The following is a 19,288-nucleotide window of genomic DNA, read 5'->3' as shown; positions in this document are numbered from 1 at the left end:
TTTGAAAAAAAATCATTAAAAATGTTAAGTTTTGTGTGTCATAAAGAAATCATTATGATAAAAAAATAAAAAAAAGTCACCAAGATATCATAGTAAAGTATTTCATCAAAAACCTCATGAAGTCATAGTTTAGAATGTCAACATCATAGTCATAGTCATAGTCTAGTATGTTAACATCCTCATCCAGAGAATATTAATTAATTGTTAGCATGCTGTCATCATGGTATGGTTGTCAAATATTTTCAGTTTTGGGCTAAAAAATTTATTTTATTCTTCTTTAGGTTAAAAGACGAATATCAACCTAAACCCAACCAAATGCTGACATTCAAGGCCACCATACATATCATGGTATTTGTGGCCCCCGCCCGACCCCCTTGGTTTGCTGCTCTTCAAACACGTACACTACCAGAACTCCAACTATAAAATGTGTTACGCAGTCACAAGACGCAGCTGTACTCTTGCTGAATAATAGAGCGGTCGAGAACAGAGCGCAGTGGAGTACGAGTGATTTGCTGCTTGTCTGGTTTTAACGGATATTCTCATGTTTGATATATTATGTTGTCATCCCTCTGTCTGTCTCTTTTCTCTCCCTGTCCCTCCTCTCTCTCTCTTCTTCTCTGCCTCTATTTCTTTCATACCACATGCAGCAGTTTCCAATTAAGATTAAGCCCAAGAATGGAGGACAGCCAAATCTTTTGCTCTGATGGTGTTGGAAGGAGCATGTGATGTGATAAATGAGTGCGAATTAATAGGCTGCAATAAATAAAAAGCAATGAGGCCAATAAAAAGATAGCATATCACATATTTCCATGCAAACCTCCTGAGCTCAACCTATGGGTTGAGTCGTTATTAAATCCAGTTTTCCTCCGTTTAACCAATCATTTTCAAATCACTCTGGGACAATTATCCTTACATAAATTACCTCGTATAAACTGGCTGTGACCTTTCTATAACCCAAGATTTGGAAGTCTCTGTGTGTGTGTATGACTGTGTTTTTACACTGATATGTAGCCTGTTCTCTACAAAGTCATACTTGACATAGTTAAGTTTGACATTTATACATTTCAAAACACTTGTTTTCCTCTTCTTGTGCAGAATTAGATAGGATGATGATTCCTTGTTTTATGAAGGGTTATGTGATTCTTCTCAAGTGTGGTGATCAGAAAATTTCCAGAGTGCCCGCCTAGCAACTGCTTTGAGCCAACAAATCGTCAGACACATAATCCCTATCAAACTGCTAATTGAAATTTTGTGGGGTTTTTTTGGTGCCGATGTTAACAAATTAAAGCAGCCAACACTGCCTGCGCGAGCAGCACTGGTCAAGTGCGTCTCAGCTGCCTGCCAGAAACAGCGGTTAGCAGCAGAAATAGACAGTGCAAATGGTGTTTTGATAATTATATTGACTCTATACCACCTTTAATTATAGTTTGAATGTCTTTATCTGTCACAGAGATGAGGAAATACAAATGTATCTGATTTACTCAAATGTTCCTGCTTCCGTTTCAAAATAAAAGTCCTCTGACAACTCCTCTGTCAACTGAATCCCATCAGTTGTTGACACAAGGTATTTTATTGTGAAACATTAGCAATGCACAAGCTTACACGACCTCACATGAGTGGAATATGTGCTCATAAATGTGGAAATACAGTACTCATAGCAAGTCAAGTCAATTTTATTTATAGAGCCCATTATCACAAAACATGGTTTGCCTCAGAGGGCTTTACAGTGCAAATGTAGTACAAATGTAATGCAATCATGGCAAAAAGAGAAGAGAAAGAGAGAGGGGAGGAGAGGGGGAGAGAGGCACAGCAATAATGGAAACAGACGCATGCCATATGCCAATAATGATAGGTATGAAATTATTAAATGCACTCTATGATGATATCGTGGGTGTTGATAAGCGTCTTGCACGTGTATTGATAGGGAGGTGTCCAAAGGCATGATCACTGCATCGGCGCAACCAGGACCAAGACCATGATCAGGGTTAGCAGGCAGTACAGTATCAGTGCAGCCACAGCATGAATACAACCAAAGGCAGGGTCACTATCACCACGATCAGGCACAGTCAAGGTTATGGCCAGGATCCAGGAAAACTAGGAAACAAAGGAGCAGAAATGCTCCCGAGAGGCAACCGGATTAGCGTAGTGCAGTTCAACAGACCCAGGCTCCGTAATCACGGGCCTCAGGTAGTGACAGTCCCACATGGCTATCACAGATGCAAGGCTAAGCTAAACTACTGAGGCTAAGCTAAGCTAACAAACAGCTATCACATATACAAGGCTAAGCAAAGCAGTAAGGGTAATGCAGTAAACAGACATGCACAATTTTCAGATGGTAGGAGTACAAGAAGGAAAAGGAGCTCAGCGTATCATAGAAAGTCCCCTGGCAGATTAAACCTATTTCAGCCTGACTATGGGCTGGTCCAGGCAGCCTGAGCCAGCCCTAATTTAGCAGCAGACAGCCCTGCAGAAACTTCGCCTCAACAACGCTGCCAGTGTGACCAGACGCTAACTCTGTAAATCACGAGCTAATGACATTGGTTTGTGAACACATATTGAGTGAAAGTGGAACTCCAAAATCTGCCCCCCAGTATCACAATAAATGTTGATATTTTTCTGTCCTGAAATCTCTTCTTTTAATAATATGCTGTTTTTGACAGAGATGGCCAACACTGTCTTTCTTTTAAGTCAATAACATATTCATAGGAGGACTTTTTAATGCATTATTTTTCTACATCGAAGTGCCATTAATCTTAGTCCACTCTGATGCCACCAATTTCAGACATGATGTATGTTTTTGCTTTTGCCCCCAGACAGTTTGGCTTGTCTTAGTGAGCATATTCTGCAGCCGCCTCGTCTCTGCTATGAAAATATTTTTGTGAAACTGTGACAGCCACTGGTTCATTTTCAGGGAACAATACCAGATGCCTGAAACCAAATGAATGTACAAAATATCAGCTGCATTATTCTGCACTGCCTTCCAGCATATTTTGCACAATCCATAATATAAAAGTCTAGAACCTTAACAATTGCACGTTTGTATTATATTCAGAATAATTACTGCATGTATGTTGTTTTCATAAACTTGCATGTATAAATTAAATATACATCATTAACATGGTCCCAACATAGGAATCCTTAAAAAAACATTCTTAATGTACTTTTAAAACATATACATTATGTGCATATCCATCTGAAAACCAAGCAATATATGTTGATTATATATCTGTATATATAAGTAAGAAATGTATGTCAAAATGAATGCGAAAACATATATGAGTACACTGAATTTTTATATATATGTTATTTTTATCAACTGACATTTATAAATTACATATAAATTAATAACATATATGGTTGCAACTTATAATACTGTTAAAAAATTCATATATTTTTAAAATATGTACAAACAAAATACATGATTTTATGGCAGACAATTTGTGTACATATATATCAATCCCAAAACCAATTAGTATAAGGTTAGGGTTAGTATTATGTTATTAAAAATGATGTACATATACATTACATACATGACATGTATGTCAAATGAATATTTGTATGTGTTGTTTTTCTAAACTTGCATATACAAATTCAATATGTATTGTTCACATCTAATGGTGAAACATGCCGTAATACAGTACATGCGCATAATTAGTTTTTTGTATATATGTTGTTTTCATAAATTTACATATATAAATTACACCTATTGGACCACATGTGGTCTCAACATATAATATCATATAAAAACTGTATAATAGACAATTTAACATATGAGCGTATAAAATATATGCTTATATTGTAGACATATAATATCGGTCATTGTTTATGTTAAATATATCCATCCAAAAGCCCATAGATATATGTTGATATAACATATGTAAATATAAAAGATAGACATGTATATCAAAAGCATTCAACATGTTTGTATAGTAACATAGTAACAACATACATGGTAGCAACATATAACATCCAAAATTCATGATGTAGACATTTTTAATATAGGTAGGCCTACAAATATAAATTTTACAATGGGTATTCCTTATTTTATGTTATATGTTGTATGTATGTGATAATAATATAATTGTCTTATAGGTAGCATATATAACAACATGACACAAGCACACAAGCTTTAGATTCTCAAGGAGTGTGTTATGTTAACAAATGTATACAATGCTGAGTGTGCTGGCCCAGGCTACAAAAACATCTGCACATTGTTAAGTGCAGAGTATTTCCTTGTGATGCTCCTTACAGCACAGTATCAAGGTGTTCCCTTGCTGTTGTTAAACAGAGGAGTCATCACTGTGGACTCCATGTAAAGAGACAGCAGTATCAACTGGAGCGTGGTGAGACTTATTCATCCCATTACACACAGACACAGCCTACTGTCTACTCATCACCATCTACTGTATGATGGGCCAGAACAAAGCAGAAAGCTTTAAGAGGCATTGTATGTCAGCGCATCTCCTCCAAAAGGAGGTCAAGTGTGTCTTTGCTGCTCATTTCCATGTATGAACGCTTTGATGCATGTGTGTTTCATTAGGTTGCAATGTGGCCATAATTAGGCGGTCTGAGGAGTGTTTTAGCTTCTGGGTGCATGTGTGAGTGAGTGCGAATGCGCCTTTGTGAGTGTGTGCGCAGTCCATTGATTGTGCTCTAAGCCCAGCAGCCGGCAGTGAGGTAATGGATGATGCTGCTGAGCGCTATCTGAACCCCCTGACCTCTGCAGGCTTGACTGACAGAGCAGGGAGCGGATCAGAAAGCAGATAGGGTTAGAGGGTTAGCTACATACCATACATCCCAAAGACAGCAAACACTCCCAGAGCTTAGAGACAAGAGCCAACAATTTAATTCAATTGTTATCCACAGGGTCCAGTAGACAGCAACTTGGCTGGGCGGGGGTTAGAGCGACGGGATGAAGGGATGAGAAGGAGAAAGATGTAGGAGGATGATTGATTGAAATTACAGGATGCAGAAGATAAAAGATGGCCTGATGAGAGGATGGTGGGATTTGCCTTTGTGGGTCAAAATGTGTCCGTGGTTGAGTGATGTTTCAAATATGGATTTCAATCAATTTGCCCCCACAGGAATCGCCCCGAGCTGTGCCGTGAAATATGCTTTTTCATAATGCAGAGTGGCGGTTGTGAAATCCCGTCAAAGTGCTGTTTGTCCGTTTGGATCAGCGGCCGGAGGCAGATTAGCCACCCCTGAAGATGTGTTGATCTCACCAGCTCATGTTTCCCAATGTTTCTCTGTCGTTCCCGCTGCGGCTGACCACAGAGACAGTCCCATGGTGGCCTCCGTCCCAACCACCGCCTTCTTACATTCCACAGCAGAGCATAATGAGGAGCGAACCTGCAGCAACACACAGAAAAACTGCGCTACAATCCCTTTTCACCACCCGCTGTGAGAAGTTTCCCATGCCCCCCCCCCCAACTTTCTCAGAGTGTCATGGTTTTTCGCTGCACCGCCACCGACGAACAAGATCCACATGTGGATCCCGGCGTGATTACAATGCTCAGATGGTTTCAATGATTTATGGTTGCACAGTAGACACGATGGCTGTGTGATTACATCTGGCTCCAACAACTCTCTCAGCTATCGTCACATCTCACGGGGACGGCTTCCCGCAGAACGGCCCCGTTAGCGGCCACACATACCACATGAGGTGAGAGGTATGATATGTCAAGTGTGTTCAGAAACATTTTACATGCTGAAAACACTGCTGATTAACTGTACATCTGCTGAAAATCAAAATGAATCCTCTCAGCAGTTGTTCAGCTCTTTTGCTCTGCAAACATAGAATGCTTTCCCCCTCCTCTGGGGACTATTATGATACAGATTTTCAAACCACCAAAGCAAACAGTCGCTATTCCAGTCCCATTCCACCGGTGCAGCCAATCTTTAAGGAAATGAGAGCACCACATTTAGTTTTTGCTGAGCTCGAGATTTTCCTACATGTCTAAAGAAAGAACAGCATCTCAAGACAAAGGGGAAGTGATGACAGTGAACTTGCACCAGAGGAAACTTTCTTTACTTGAGTCAGCTGCTGCAGTCTCATCTGAGTGGATTTCCTCTTGTGTCATCCAGTTACACTGTCCGCCGTTGACCCCAGTTGTCTGCGGTGATTGGTGTGGAGTGAGGGGAATCCAGAGTGGCACACTTATCCTCTATTGATCTACAAATGGCAATCCCATAGAGTTGCTCAATCACAGCACAGCACAGGATGCATTTGGAGCTCTGTATGTTGTGAAATTGTAGCATTTCTCTTGCAATCAAACTGACCATATCCAGAAATTGACATGAAGTTCATGGACTCATTCTCTTAAACTTCACTGGTTATTTATTCAGGAGGCAGACAACTGAACAGGCTGCATGTGTAACACTCCCGCTACTGTGTATGCGTTCTCTGGACTAACTTACAGTGGTACTGACGTTACCAAGAAGCCTTTGCTTCACCGTGAGTCCAGGGAGTCTACAGTGACATCTAGTGGTGTGACATATATATATATATATATGTTGACGCTGTGGTCAACATGGCCTTCACCTGTTTGAATGCCTCTTCTTGCGCATCACAGCAGGCTGTTTATTGGGTGCACGACAGATGAAAGGTCGGAGAGCAAGCTTCCCAGATAGCTGATCATCCCCATCCTGTGGCGTAGCTCTGTGACGTCAGTGAGGCGAGGCGGCTCTGTGACAGCTCTGACTTTTTCTGGGTTAGGCTTGATGCCATCCTTTCCAATGATGTGTCCAAAATACTGGATTTCAGTTTTTCCAAACTGACACTTGTTCAGTTTCAGTCCTGAAACTTTAAAAGTCTGCATAACTGCACTAAGGTTTTGGTCATGGTCTTTATCCTATCCTACCAAAAAAACAGGATATCATCCATCACTGCCACCGCAGTGCCTGCATGATTTCTCAGGAGGGTGCTCATCCTTTGTTGAAATACTTCCGGGGCAGATGTAATCCCAAAAGGAAGCCTCCGGAAGCAGAAACGACCCACTGGTGTAATGAAAGTTGTGAGCTGTCTGCTATCTGCATTAAGCTGTATTTGCCAAAACCCACTTGAGGCATCAACTGTGAAGAAAACTGTTGCCCCTGAGAGTATTGGTGCAATGTCCTCCAGCGTAGGTAGAATAAACCTCTCATGTTTCACTGCTTTGTTAAGCTTTGTTAAGTCGACACAGATTCTTGGTTTCTTATTGTTTCTGATCACTTGCACCATAGGCCCACCCCAGGCGGTAGCTTCCTTTACTTCCTCAATAATGCCAAGTGACTGCATTCGTTTCAGTTCCGCCTCCACTTGTGGCAGGATGGCAAAAGGAATACGCAGTGGTGTGGCGATGCTGTAGGGCTAGGCATCAGGTCTGAGCTCTGTTTTCACAGGATCACAGTTCAATGGTCCAATGTCCCCAAAAACATCTTCATATGCCTCAAGTCTCTCCACTCTGCACCCAAGCCCCACTTTAATAGCTGTTTCCCGTCCAAGCAGGTTAGTGGTGAATGGGCCTTTCATCACCTATATCCAGAACGTGTGTTTCACACCCAGTCATAGTCAGTCAGAAATTTGCCTTTGTAAATGAGCTCTCCACTGGGACTTGTGAAAACTGCATTAGTGTCTTTCAAGAGAGGGCGCTGTGGCAGACTTAGAAAAGTGTTCTCTGATATTACTGTAATATCAGCACTTTTGTCAATTCTAAATTGCACAGTATTCCCATTATGGGCAGATCTTGTGGCCATTTGTCATTGTTGGGGTGTTTATCCTCTGTGACAGCTCCTAAAAACCACACACTCCCTTCATCACTATCCATGTCGGTACTTTTCACAGCTAACAAGCTTAGTTTTGCACATTGCTTTAAAGTGACCAGTCTTAGGGCAGCGTTTTCCTATTGCAGAGCAGGCACCATGATCATGCATTCTGCCACATTTTGTACAGTTTTTCTATTTAGTTGTTTTTGCTGCTCCTTTAAACTGTAGCTTGCTTCTTCCTATAGCCTGTCTCTTTTAAGGTGGCTTGTCAAATGGCTTGAAGCTTGAGTTCAGACTGTTGAGCACCGCAGATGGCTTTTTCCAGCGTTAAACCTGGCTCCAGCTCTAGTTTCTGTGACACGTCAGTCTACAATCGCGATCCCGCTGACAGTACGATTCCTTATCTGTTCATCCTTAGCAGCTCCAAAGTCACAATGCTCTGCCAGTTTATAAAGATGTCCTACGAACACCTCCACACGCAAGTGTTTCTCTTCACTATGGTTGACTGACACATCTGAGGACCCATCATTCTGTTGAGTTTCCACTCAAAAAGCAGAAGCTAGCAAACGAGGCTAAGTAGCTTCTAGTATGAAATTGGAAGTTTATAAGCTCAGCTTGCTTTGCTAACCTTTTGTTAGACATTGCATTATTTGACCATCTGACAGGCAGTTCTAACTGAGTATACTGGCAGCTTAAAGACATACTTAACCCACAAAATGGCCATTTGTATATCAATAACTGATTGCTTGTTATATCTAAATTGTGGAAGAGGGTGTTTGTACTGAGTTTTAATTTTGATGTTTTAGCAAAAATGGGTTTGCATGTGTTTGGGAAGTTCTGAGCACACTACTGGATAAATGACACTTGGATTATGCTGCAGAAGTTGTGTTAAAGTTTGTATATGGATGCTTTGATATAGTTTTGCTGTAGTTAAATGTGGACCCTGATTACTTCAGTTCATGAAGAATGTTAGCTTTGTTTTAGATTCTCTGTTCATGGCAGAGGCATGTGAGAAAAATTCAGTTTTCTTCACAGAGTCAAGGTCAGATATGATGAGTAACTGATATACAGATGGTCACTGCAGGTGAAGTGTTTCTTTAAAATTCAAGCCAGTGGGTGGTATTTCCAATGGTAGTAGTTAACTGACATTTCTGTGGTTCACTACTACATGGAGCAGGTCTTCCTGTATAGCCTTTATATTTTTAATAAAACCCACATACCATTTGGCTATGTTATATAGGCCTGCTATTAGCAGTTCAAGGCACCTATCCTTTCAAAGCATGTAATACTTCCTAGGCATCATTATTAAGTTTGCATTCGACTCAAACAGTAGCTAGCAAAAAAAAGAAAAGTTAACTAGCCTTCAATAAAAAATAAAAGTTCATTAGCGTAAATTGTTAGATTAATTGGAAATACATGGAAATTACACCAGAAAACACTGTATCCGGTATAAATGCCCATTATTGGTTTGTATATTCTCCTAGAATAATTTATATTTTGTTCTGAGGAGGTATTAGAAAGGGCTACGCGACCATCTTTGTATCCTATTTTTATTGTTATTATCAGTATCTTATAAGCCCATGTGGACTGGGCACAATTAAATGCATGACACTTAAATCAACTACCTAATCAATCAATCAATCAATCAATCAACGTACTCATTTCCATTAAACTCTACTTTTCATTTTATTCATTCTTTCATTAACAAATGACCATGACCATCAAAACCCATAGCAACAGGTTCCCTGTAACATCAGTACTCCTTACTTACTACTGCACTGAACATTGAACTAAGACACATAGTAACATACAGGATCTCAAACAGTAAGGTAGGGAGTGCTGATAACCACACATTATACAAAGCAACGTCGAATAACATCGATCCCTCCATCTGGATAATTGCCCATGAGGCCATCATAATTAAAGCAATGTCAAACCAATTCAGTTGCCTGCCCACACAGATATTGCACCAACCAAATGACAGTACAACAGTTCTGAACCAAAAACTGAAGCCCTCTTGGAGAACACCCATGTAAAAGGTTCTGTTACCTCAGAAAACCAAATATGTGGCGACACAACTCAAAACAAACCCCAACATGCTGTATATAAAGTGTTTTTTGCAAGAGTAATTTGTCATTTATCTCAGTCTTTAAGGAAATCAGTGTCATTGTGCTGCTTGTAATCAAATCAGTGTTCAAAGAATACCACAAAGACAACTGTCCAATAACCACTTTTTGGCAATAACCACTGTGTGGTTTATTATTGTTATTGTAGTCATTAAGTCTTCATAAGCATGGGAAGCAGAGGATTGGACATTGGTATGTCAACACTAACCAGCAATATTCCTTCAACTATTTCCTGCACTTTATTTACACTCAGTCTGGTAGTGAAATTGAACAGAGGTTAGAAGTTTAACAGAGCCATGATGCAGGCCTCCTAAAACTGTTTGTGCACTATTTTTTTCTGTGTAATTACTACTCTACACATAGTGGGATTACTTTCTGTGATTAAATAACTTATTAGGAAATGGAACAAGCTAAAGATATGACAAGAGAGTAATTTGCAGCCAATGGATTTTTTTCTGTTTGCATTAAGCTATGAATAAAATAGTTTTCAGTCAGGTTTAAAAACAGCTGGGGGCAAGCTAACTTGGTGTGTGTGTGTTTGTGTGTCTACTCACTGCATATGCATTAGGCTACTAGCTGAACATAGCACTGATGGGAAGCTGGCCTGCTTGTGTCCTTCTTTTTTTCTGCGTGACACCGAGCAGTCACTGCTGTGTTTACAGGAGCAGAGCAGCTCAGAGGCAGCAGAGGTGTTGCTGCCTGCCGCAGAGATCAAAACACACACACACACAGATAACACACACACACACATAGAGAGAAAGAGAGAGATATGCGGTCAGAATTTAAAACCTGCAATGTTTGGGAATGAAATTTGGAAACACATATTTGTAAATATGATTGAAAGTATAGCACACACATGCACACATTTGTGATATACAGAAGTTTAGGTTAAAACACACACACACACACACACACACACACACACACACACATTCATAACATATAAGTAAAGCCTGCATTCACACATTAACACTCAGCTCTTGTGAGATTCACACGATTAAATATTGTAACAATCAACCAGCTCTGCATATGTTCTTTCTGTAACTGCAAGGCCAAGTAAGAATACTTTGCTACTACACGAGAAACTTTGCATAGTTTCTTCATTACATATTAACAAGATGTTTAGTACATAGGAACATTCCCCACTTCCTATTTACAAATGCCCATGCACATTTGGTTACAAACAAAATCCTAATGTAGGGTGATGTGTGCTTAAATTTATAGACCTAAATATTTCAGCTTAAGTTTACATAGTGTCTAATGGGTCCATCAGATATGTTTACCATATAATTTATGCCACCTTGGTATGAAAGTTAATAGGCTCTAAATATATGTTAAGAAAATATGTAATGTATCCACATACAACAGGTCATATGATATCTAAGGAACTGGCACCCCACAATGACAATATGTATCAATTGTAAAGTTATGCACTTAACGTAAATTTTAGTAGGTTAGGTTACGTTGGTTAGGTTTAGGGGATCAAAAAAAGGTGACAACACTCACATTAAAATAACTCAGAGTTGACTTGGTTTCACGCAGTACCTAACACCAGTCTCTTGAGGGACAGTCCCATGTTCTGTGACCTATCCAAAGCCTCAAACTTTCTACTTATACAAACTACTTCCCTTTTATTACTCTTGCCATCTGTCATCACAGATTTTAGGATTTCATGCACGAAATTCAAATTGTGGTGCATCATTTTTTGTATGTAAATGTACGAAGAGTGCATGAGAACAGCCTAAAATATTCCCTCCCTGCCAAACATAGGCAGGAAAAGTAATTGATTATTGTCAGGAAAATCTTGAAACTGAATAGGACTTCTTATCCAAACAGACATATGCAAGTTTGGAGTAAACTGATGGGGTAAAGATGATGAAAAGCAGTGCCAGTTAGAGTTTTTACCTTTACCATTTTTCATGTAAAGTTAGTTTTTACTTATGTTGTTGGCGGCATGGTTCTAGGTATGGAAACTTCTGTCTGTTCAGTGGGTCCACCATTGAATAGACAGACGTTGACAGATGACACAAAAGGAGTTTCACTAACTTTTAGTAAAAAAAAAAAAAAGACCATCTGACAATACCATCTTCAACTGACCAACCTATTTTGAACACAGAAAGAGGAAGTAGCTTGAAAATGTGGGTGCCTTTGTTTTTATCTGCACCAACTCAGCATCAAACAGAGGTATCAGTCTTGGACAAGATAAGAAGTGCTGACTTAAATCTAAGACTTCAGTGGAATTCTCAGCATGCGTGGAAAACGTCCTCTGAATGGGTCATTGGTTAGCAACCAATGTGCTTTTTACGCAATTATGTGTTTTATCCAAAGCCCCTTTTAGCACCAGCTTACACGACTATTGAGAACGCCATAGCATGTATAATAGATTTATCACTTCTGCTGGATGCTTCTAAAATAGACATTTGGACGAAAGAGCAGACAGTGTGTCACTGGGTTTTTTTCCCTATGTGACCCTCCGATGTGCCTCGAGATAAAAAAAAAAAGATAATAAAGCATTTTATGTAAGAATGAGATTGTACGGGATTATGGCAAATATACACAGCCTTGCACATAAACACACCGTCAGCAGTGGAGGACAACAATGCAGCAAGGCCACACACACAGATGTGATTTGGGTCAACCAGTAGTGGACCAAGGTTTTAATTCTGCTAATGACTAAAACCTGTCTGTCTCTTCTGTGGTCTTTACCACGGGTTGCTTCTGCCAAAGGTCACAATGTGAGGACATACTCATCAGTAGGCTGCTAGTTTCTGCTGCTGTTTTGGCTCTGATGAAAAGAGAGATGAAAGGGAGGAGGGAAGGAGAGACAGAGTGTCTTGTTTCCTCTCTGCCAGCAGAGGAAATACTGCTTGAGCAGGGGTGTGGGAACGCAAAAGCCAGCAGCAAGGGGCTCAGCGGGGCGCCGAAGGCCTCCTTGGCAGGATGCAAGCAAAGGGGATTGTGGGAAATTACACGGGATTAGAGCGGGCGTCTAATGCCCTCATCCAGCGGGACATTTTCATCAAGAAACGGGGCTGTTGGACAGGCACAAAGAGAGAGAGAAAAACCTCAGCCGACCCTTTTTTCCAGCTCCCCAGGATTAGAACTTGCAGAAACCTTCTTTCTTCTCCTTTGTGTTGCTTTTGCAAACTGGCACCTCTTTCAGCAATTGTTGGTGCACAAGGAAAAAGAGGGGGAGACAATAAAAAGTAGAAGGAGAGCCGCGATGATGCTGACGGGTGGAGGTCCTGCTGTTTAAGTTGTGATTGGGTTTGTGGGCCTCCACTGTTACTATACCTTCCCTTTCCTTTCTCTCTCCATCACTCCACATGAGGTTTGTAACATGGTAGCGTTTGAGTCCTTAGAAGTCCCTAGTCCCTGCACAGATCCCCCTGAATAATGAGTGTTTAATCTCAGGTACTGAACTCATGGGGCAAGTGCTTTAAGATTGGTTCTCCATTCCTAAAACTATACTTTCTTGTTGACATTGGAAAGACATACAACGAGTACAGAAGGAATCTGACCAAGTTCTTTGGTAGGGTTGCAAACTGTCTCTTCAAAAATGACATACCACACAGAGGCTATCCAGAGGTCATCAGACTGGATGGTGGGCGTACAAAGCAGACGCTTTAATACCTAAAATCAGGTTTTCCCTTCTGCATCCCACATTTAGTTAGATTACTCTATTCATACACTAAGGTTAAATAAGATCTGTTATGCTTGTCATAATTTCCGGTCACGTATAATGTTACAATGTCAAATACTCTTATTAAACATGGCCAAAATTTCAAATGATGATGCAAGCATTTGATAGAATAATCCATGTGAGCACAAACCTCTCGCTGCAGATTATTCTGAACACTCTGTTTCCAACGTTTTTTCTATTTTGTCTTCAAGCTAACGCCCAATCATGATGGATCCCTTTATATGGTCATCTGCTCCAGGCACGCTACTTTAAGTGTTGACATCATGCAGCCTACACTGCTACATGTAGCCACATGCTAACATCAGGGAAACATGTAATCTTGGTTTGAGGTGTTGTTTATGTCTTCCGGATTTTGCATCATATTCCAGTTGCAACATATCTGTGTTTAGAGGTTTTATTGGTACAAAGGGTTGCTATTCACTGTTAAAGTAATAGTAATAATTTCTCTCCTGCAATTACAGTGCAGAGATGCAGAAAACCCCGAAATGCTATGCAATCAGTGCAGACAGGGCTTTTTTTGGGAGGGGGCTTTAAGAGAAAAGCACTAAAAAGGAGTTTCTTAGACAGAGTGTGAATACAGGTGTTCCAGCACAGAAAGTGCGAAGAAATAGAAATTTTGGGGGCGTTCTATTAAGGAAGGAGCTGCAATTGAGTATAACAGGTGCTCCTAAAGTTTTGAGGAAATATTGTTGTTTGGTTAAGGTTCAGAGATTTTTGGTTAAATGAAAAAAAGTAGATCTAGCTTGTGCTTCAAGTGTGTTCACATTTTATCTCTTCCTAGCCTTAAAGGCCCAGAAAAACTCATTTTCTCAAACAACTTCTTACAATGACTGATTCTCATTTTCTACATGAAAACACAACATTCAGCCAAAGTTATTACAGTTTTGTTCATTTCACATGAGAGATATCTGTATTTCTGTTTTTCTCTGTGCTTATCTCACCTGTCCAAAAAAGGCCTCGCTCAGTTAGTAAAACAGGTGATGTCATATACATCTGTGCACCAATCAGGATTCAGAAGAGAAAAAATTTAAAACCAAGTTTTCAAAAATGTTAATCAAGTCTTTTGAATTTCCTAAACATAACCATAAACTCAGCATGCTTCAACTAAAGTGTTTGTCGAATCATAAAAACAGTTTCTGAATCCCCCTCCATCCCCGCCAGAATAAGAGTCCAACAAATTCTGTAGCTTTCTAAAAGTGACAATCTGACAAGCATGGCCACTGCTTGCTGAAATGGTGAGGTATGCTTTTTCTCCTAACAAGAATGTCCTTCTCTTTCTGTGTGTACACCTGAGTACAACACCTTTGAGGAAAAATTGACCCAAACTGTGTATTATCTCCTTTTGGATGATTATTATGTCTTGCCCCTCTCTATGATGGCAGGCTTTTTAGTGCCGCTCCAAATGTGGCTGCTCAGGACAGCTATAAACACTTATGCCCTCAGATGTCTTCAAAGGACATTTTCTACAAAATAGTTTGTTTCAAGCATGCCCCAGCCCAGAGGCATTGTAGTGGGGAAAAAGTGGGACCAATTACCCAGAGCTCCATTTAAAAAAAAAAATTCTTAATAATTAGAGCCATACATATGTGAAAAATGACTGAATAATGCAGTTGAAAGACTGAGCTTTGTGGGAAGAAATTAAAAAATGTGGAAGCTCCCTTAGGCCCCTCTCACCCCTTAAGGTGCAAAATTGTTCAGTATATCGATGCCCTTGACTTCCTCTCTAAACTCAGCCAGAGCTGAGTGACTGCATACATTTTTCATAACTTTTCACAGGAAAGCACATTTGGAGTTCCAAGAAAGAAAGAAAGTAAGAAAGGGAAAGAACGCAAACTGACTGTAAAAAAATCCAAAAAATGAAGAGACATGAATCAAGAGAGGAAGGGCAGGAGACCTACAGAGACTGTTTATGCATAGGGCCCAGAATTTGGGTGCTACGCCCCTGACCAAGCCTGTATTAGTTTTATACTTTTTGCAGACATGTTTGTGGCTGTGTTAATTAAAACTTCCATTCATTACATTGATGAAAAATATTTTTCCAAATGTATTTGCTGTTGCAAGTTGTTGGTATATAAAACATATTTTTAGGCGACCTGTACTTCAGACTTGGCAGCAGTCTCTGATGATGTTCCCTGTTCTTTTGATTATCTGCAACCCTGCGAGTGTCCATTATGAACAAGTCATTAATGTTGTCACTCAGTCGAATTGCACCACCAGTCAGTGCTGTCTCCTCATCTGAACTGCCTGGTCTATGAGGTGAGGGAGTCCATAAAAGTGACAAAAAATCGCTCGATCCCTGCTGCTTTTAAGGACAGGCTGTAAAAAACAGATGGTTTTACGGCCACTTTACTCATCCTAATGATTCAGGACATTTTAACACACAGAGGAGAGAAAAAAAAGCAATCCTCAGCATGCATTTCCTATGGTTAGCAAGGGTAGAAAAACAGGAAGCCGAGGTCTTTATAAGGCAAAATAAAACCTTAACCGCCTTTTTAATATTTAGGTTGCCAGGTGCTGCCTACTCTGGCATGCATTTTCCACTTGGCTTTCTCTGTGCCTATTCTCTATTGGCCTCTCTTGAATGCTGTGGGAGAAGCTACTGAGAAGCCATTCACTAACCTTGTAATGGTTTACATGCCCATTAAATCAGGCTTAAACAATGCCTATACAGACATGACTGCTCTGTGTAATTAGTTGAGGAGGGATAATTGCAAGGTCAGAGAGTGTGATTATGTGCAATCTGATTAAAAATACTTCATTTCTGGCAAGCCGCTAAACTAATAAGATGTTAGACCTTGAGAATTATGGATTAATAAAACTTTGCATAGATATTTGACAAAGCATGAAATGTTAACCTTTCACGTGGGTTTTAAAAAAACATGTAGATCTCCACATCTTTTAAGTTAACCGAATCTTTCAATTTGATTTACATCAGAAGATCGGATTACATCCTTGACAGGGTTTTTTGTGTGCGACTGGTATGAATGGCGTATTTCATAAACATACAGAGGATATGTTTGAGATCCACAGCAGAACAAATCAGTAAATCTAACTTCCGAGAACTTCAAAGTCCCACTGAGATCTGACACTTCAGGGGCATTCCAATTATGCTTTGGCCCTCCTTTTTTTCATTCTCCCTCTGTCTCTCTTAAAAGCGATCTAAAAATTACATTTTGAGTCATAAAATTGCCATTGCTGCCCTTTCTAAACACCAACCAGATAATGTCAAACAGCATTTGAGAACTGATTTTTTTTTTTTTTTAAAAAAAGCTACTTTATTCCACAAAGTTTAAGTTGAACCAAAATTTCTTTAGTAATACTGCAGCTATTGTGCTAGATGTTGAATTTTCAAAGGAGAATAAGACCATTTTGGGGCATATTTGTGGAAACGATTACGTAGGTTAAGTTTAGGAAAAGAAACATGGCAATGACATGGCAATGACATACCTCTCCAAAGCATCAACCTGCCTACTTACTGAGACATTTAGCCTTTATGCTACTTCCTTCTTTACTCGTGTAACCACATTGGTCACATGATTGCAACCTTTCTGATTACATGGGTTACAGACAAATTACTGGGTCATGATTCCGCGGGTTATACAAATTGTGGTGCATTCGTTTAGACAACAGCTTGCAATTACGAATAATGACAAAATCATTGGGTGTGTCATATTCTGCAAAAGAGAGGATGAAGAAGGCAACAATAGAGAAATCAAATGAGAAACCATTGGGAAAAAAAGTAGTGCGCAGTGTTCTCATGAATTGGTCTATGTTGGGTTTTTTGGGGGGATTTTTGAAAAAAAAAACCAAAACAACAAAAACCCGCAATAACAAGGAGAGGTAATCAATGCAATCTGCCATCTTGCTACCACTGTATACTTCCATTGTGAAACTGGTGGAAAGATGGCTTGCTCGATAGCATCAAAGTTCCAAGAATCCTGAACAGAACCAGCTTAAGAACCAACGCTAATATGGTAGAAAATGGGAACCAGAGAGCACAGATGAAAGGGGCAGTGACACTGCAAAGAAATAAATTAAATTCTGACCAAAGTAATGCACCAGCCATTGCAATTAGTAAAGATACCACAGAAAAAAAATGTTTCTGGTAAAATATATTTTACATGAATTTGGTATTTTTTTAAAGCTGCGTCTCGTTACAGGCATTAAGTTAAGTACAGCACTGAATATAAAGCTATATACTTTTCACACCACAGATAGTATGCTGCAAACTGCCAACTAAAACAAACTCAAGGTCACATGATTCTGGTTAATTCCAAGAGCCAGGGACTGCAGGCAGCAGGACTTTCTAAAGCAGAACACCACTAATATGGAACGGCCATGAATAAGGACAGGGTACAGACAGTCTCAGTGTTTAAACTCAAAGACTGTGGTTCTCCTCCGTCTCCTCGGGGTCCAGAGCCCCAACATCCAGTAACAGCAAAGTCCGTCTGCTTGACCCCACCCTGCTGGTTCCTCATGTCCAAGGAGCTGCAAGTCCTACAGTTAGAGCAAGTGCTGTCCAAACTGTGACTCATAGTTTACATTTTATGATGCATAACAAGAGTGATTACTCAATGAGCTAATTATTCTTTTTGAGACGTGTGGGGTGAGACCACAGCCTTTGTCAAAAAGGATTTTTTTTTTCAATGATTCTTAGAACTTAACCTAAAATAACATGTGGTTCTTCTACTTTGTTCAGGTATTTCCCTAAGCTCCCCTCAGCTTTCTGGTCACATTTAAGATTTGGTTTGCCACCTCAAACCCAGTGTGTTTAGCCATAACCCACACAGGGTGTCAGGTAAAGCAGCCATAAAATAAACAGTGTAAGATGAGAGGTATTTTGCTCCAGCCAGGTTCAGGATGTCAGCGACACAATATCAACACTTTTAATCTTGATGCTTCAGTTCCAGCACCTTTCATCTACAACCCCCCCGCCCCTGTCGATGGGGGAGTTTCACACATTCAACTCAAAACTGACATTACATGCTGCTTTGCATTGCTGCTGAGCAACTGAGTCATATTTGTGCAACATTCTCGAGACAGGAAGTGGCACACACAGCAGTGACTCAGAGGAGAAAAAAGTTCATTGGCATTGTTACAATGGAGATATTTGTTGTTAAAACAAGATGTAAAACTAGTAACTAAAAATTCATTGTTATTTAAGTCCAGGTAAAGCAAAAATAAAAATGGTATGAGCCTGTCATACCACAGACAAATGTGTTGCTAACCACCCAGCCAAATTTGAATTATTAAGAAAAAACATCAAAGTTTCATATGGTCAAAGAATTAGCAGTATACTTTGCTCTGAGGTAGTGGGGGCATGGCTGCTGATGGATATTAATTTAAGTCTGAGGCAGGCCGAACTCACAGTTAGCAGCTAACTACAGCTGCTAACTACAGCTGCTAACCTAGGAGCACAAAGCACACAAACACCCTGAGTCAAAGAATGAGAGAGCTGCAGCAACTCTCATTAGCAGCTAACCCAGAGGTAGAAAGCACACAGCCCGCAAGCCGAAAAACAAGCTGCCGAGCAGCAACAGACTCTCGTAAGAAGCTAACACACTATGGCACAAAGTCCATTGTTGCAGAGCCATAGACTGCATAAACAATGGACATAGCATTGGTTAGTGGACTCCAGTGTTGAAGTATTTCGGCCAGCGCCATCTTGGGTTTTTGCAGCCACAAGTGGATCACATGTGGACGTGAGGTTGGA

At 40.1% G+C, this 19,288-nt stretch overlaps 2 protein-coding genes across 2 annotated transcripts in view; one reads left to right on the top strand and one right to left on the bottom strand.

Moving 5' to 3' along the window:
- The window catches only part of LOC148187507 (uncharacterized), a 102,586-nt gene that overhangs the window by 54,703 nt on the left and 28,595 nt on the right, over positions 1-19,288 (top strand). The window lies entirely within an intron of this gene.
- Positions 9,414-19,288, bottom strand: part of LOC121953989 (uncharacterized) — a 77,258-nt gene continuing 67,383 nt past the window's right edge. The window contains exon 8 of the mRNA XM_088087361.1: positions 9,414-10,571. The gene's annotated coding sequence lies outside the window, so the exon portion shown is untranslated. The remainder of the gene's footprint in view (positions 10,572-19,288) is intronic.

This window comes from Plectropomus leopardus, chromosome 14 (genome assembly GCF_026936395.1).
Source record: "Plectropomus leopardus strain MGB_pleo_1.0 chromosome 14, ASM2693639v1, whole genome shotgun sequence".
Classification (NCBI taxonomy): Eukaryota; Metazoa; Chordata; class Actinopteri; order Perciformes; family Serranidae; genus Plectropomus; species Plectropomus leopardus.
Note: the sequence above shows the minus strand (reverse complement) of the source record. Positions and strands in the feature narration are given on the sequence as shown.